This window comes from Penaeus chinensis, chromosome 7 (assembly GCF_019202785.1).
Source record: "Penaeus chinensis breed Huanghai No. 1 chromosome 7, ASM1920278v2, whole genome shotgun sequence".
Taxonomy (NCBI): Eukaryota; Metazoa; Arthropoda; class Malacostraca; order Decapoda; family Penaeidae; genus Penaeus; species Penaeus chinensis.
Window position 1 is genome coordinate 8176509 of NC_061825.1, and position 2500 is coordinate 8179008.

Genomic DNA, 2500 nt, shown 5'->3' on the forward strand with positions numbered 1-2500 from the left:
CCCACTGTCGCATCCGCACCCCCCTTTTGTCAAAAACTCCCACCGCCCGCATCCGTCACCCACCTGTGTCACAACTCACCCACCCCTAGCCACCCCTCATCCACCTTTGCTGTCATATCACCCTCCTCAGCCACCTTAACTCCCCGAAGAGCACCCGCCCACCCGCCCACCCGCCCGCCTGCCCAGACGCCCACCAACCCACCCGCCCCTCCGCCCACGCAGACAAACCGCCTACATCCAATTTCTCATGGCGGCCCCCCCCCCCCTTCCCCTCACGATGAGAAGTCAAGGCGTTGTGAACGTCCCAGGCAGACGCTCCAGAATAACTAATAAATAATAATAACATATAATAAATGATAACGATAATAAATAACTAGACACGAATAATCGAAGAGAAACGGCCTCTTGACACGCGCTTCCAGCCGGCGTTGCTCGGGAGATGCGGAGAAAAAGACCTATTCCCTTGTCCTTCCTTTCTCCTCGTTCTTCCCCTTCTCTCCTCTTCTCTTTTTTTCTTTTTTTTCTTTTTTTTTCTTTTCTTCTTCTTTCTGATCATCTATTTTCTCCTCCTCTTTATTTTTGTCTTTTTATTTTTCTTCTTCTTCTTCTTCTTCTTTCTCCTCCTCTTCTTCTTCACCTTCCTTCTCTTACTCCTCCTTCACCTTCACCTCCACTGTCTCCACCTCCAATCTCCACCTCCTCCCTCTACGCCCCCTTCCACCTCCACCTCCTCCCCCTCTACCTTCACCACGCCCTCCCCCTCCCTCTCCACCTCCTTCTCCTCCTCCACCCCCACCTCCCTCCTTCCTCTTCCATCTCCCTCTCCACCTCCGAAAGAGACGTATCATGTCCTTCCCCCTCCCTCCCTCCCTCCCTCCCTCCCTCCTTCGCCGCCACCCTCAGGAGACACGAAAGGACACTCCATTCCTTTTAACGTCTTTTTCGGCCGCGATACATTTCCTCTTCCTCCTCCCCCTCCTACTACTCCTCTCCTCTCCTCCTCCTCCTCCTCCTCCTCCTCCTCCTCCTCCTCCTCCTCTTTCTCGTCTTCTTCTTTTTCTTCTACTCTTCCTCTTGCTCTTATTCCTCCTCCTCCTCTTCTTCTTCTTCTTCCACTTCTTCCTAGTTCTCCTCCTCCTCCTCTCCCCCTTCTTCTTCTTCTTCCTCCTCTCCCTCTCCCTCTTCCTCTCCCTCTTCTTCCTCCTGCTCTCTTTTTCTTCCTCCTCCTCCTCTACCCCCTTCTTCCTCCTCCTCTCCCTCTTCTTCTTCTTCTTCCTCCTCTCCCTCTTTCTCTTCCTCTCCCTCTTCTTCCTCCCCTTCCTTAACCTCCTCCTCCTCTTCCTCCACCTCTCCCTCTTCTTCTTCCTCCTCCTGTCCCTCTTCCTCCTCTTCCTCCGCCTCTCCCTCTTCTTCTTCCTCTTCCTTTTCTTCCACCTCCAATCCCGACATCCCAATCTCCTGAAGCTCCTAACCGAACCACACATACCCTAATCCCTAATCCCTAATCTGTCTCCTACACCCTAATCCCCCCCCCCCCCGCCCCGCAACCTATCCCTCACACCCTATACCTCCAATCCTCCCTCTATACCCTACCCAAGACCCCCAACTCTATACCCTATACCCTACTCCTCCCCCCCATCCCTCCCTGCCCCCCCCCACAAGACTCTCCCAGAGACCAAAGGGAGAGGGGGTAGGGGGTAGGGGGTAGGGAGTAGGGGGTAGGTGGGTAGGGGGGTAGGGGGAAGGGAGGAAGGGAGGGGATGTGGGTCGAGGGGGGGGGGGGTTGACATCACGTCAAGGCGGAGGCGTTACGTACGTCAAAGAAAAGACAGAAAAAATATGTTAAAGAGTTTGTTAATTGGAGAGACGGGGCAGAGGGAGAAAGGGGAATAAGAGGAATAAGAGACGAAGAAGAGAAAGGAGGGCGAGAGTGAGAAGTCGACATTAAGGTGAGGATAGCGAGAGAGGAAAAATACAAGGAGGGAGGGAGGGAGGGAGGGAGAGAGAGAGAGAGAGAGAGAGAGAGAGAGAGAGAGAGAGAGAGAGAGAGAGAGAGAGAGAGAGAGAGAGAGAGAGAGAGAGAAGAGAGGGAGAGAGACAAAGAGAGAAAGAGAAGGAGAGAAGGAGAGAAAGAGAGAAAGAGAGAGAGAGAGAGAGAAAGAGAGAGAGAGAGAGAGAGAGAGAGAGAGAGAGAGAGAGAGAGAGAGAGAGAGAGAGAGAGAGAGAGAGAGAGAGAAATATTAAAATTGCGACAACACTGATAACCTAACTTTGATGAAGGAGACGTCCGTACCTTTGACATTTACGATTAATGTTTAATTACGGGAATCAGCCTCAGAGAGCGAAAGCGAGATAAAGGGAAAGAGGGAGGGAGGGAGAGAGGGAGGGAGGGAGGGAGGGAGGGAGGGGAAGAGGGAGGGAAGGAGAGAGAGAGGGAGGGAGGAAGGGAAGAGGGAGGGAAGGAGGGGAAGAGGGAGGGAGGGAGGGAGGGAGGGAGGGA